This window comes from Bison bison, unplaced genomic scaffold (genome assembly GCF_000754665.1).
Source record: "Bison bison bison isolate TAMUID 2011002044 unplaced genomic scaffold, Bison_UMD1.0 scf7180017864209, whole genome shotgun sequence".
NCBI classification, from domain to species: Eukaryota; Metazoa; Chordata; class Mammalia; order Artiodactyla; family Bovidae; genus Bison; species Bison bison.
Genome location: NW_011494781.1, coordinates 4,592,511 through 4,593,123, shown reverse-complemented (window position 1 = coordinate 4,593,123; position 613 = coordinate 4,592,511).

Here is a 613-nt window from a genome sequence, read left to right as displayed (position 1 = left end):
GCTATTCTTTGGAACTCTGCATTCAGATGCTTATATCTTTCCTTTTCTCCTTTGCTTTTCGCTTCCCTTATTTTCACAGCTATTTGTAAGGCCTCCACAGACAGCCATTTTGCTTTTTTGCATTTCTTTTCCATGGGGGTGTTCATGATTCGTGTCTCCTCTACAATGTCATGAACCTCCATCCATAGTTCATCAGGCACTCTATCAGCTCTAGTTCTTTAAATCTATTTCTCACTCCACCGTATAGTCATAAGGGATTTGATATAGGTCATACTTGAGTAGATGGAGGAGCCTGGTAGGCTGCATTCCATGGGGTCGCTAGAATCGGACATGACTGAGCAACTTCACTTTCACTTTTCACTTTGATGCATTGGAGAAGGAAATGGCAACCCACTCCAGTGTTCTTGCCTGGAGAATCCCAGGGATGGGGAAGCCTGGTGGGCTGCCGTCTATGGGGGCACAGAGTCGGACATGACTTAAGGGACTTAGAAGCAGCAGCAGCAGCAGCAGCATACCTGAATGGTCTAGTGGTTTTCCCTACTTTCTTCAATTTAAGTCTAAATTTGGCAATAAGGACTTCATGATCTGAGCCACAGTCAGCTCCTGGTCTTGT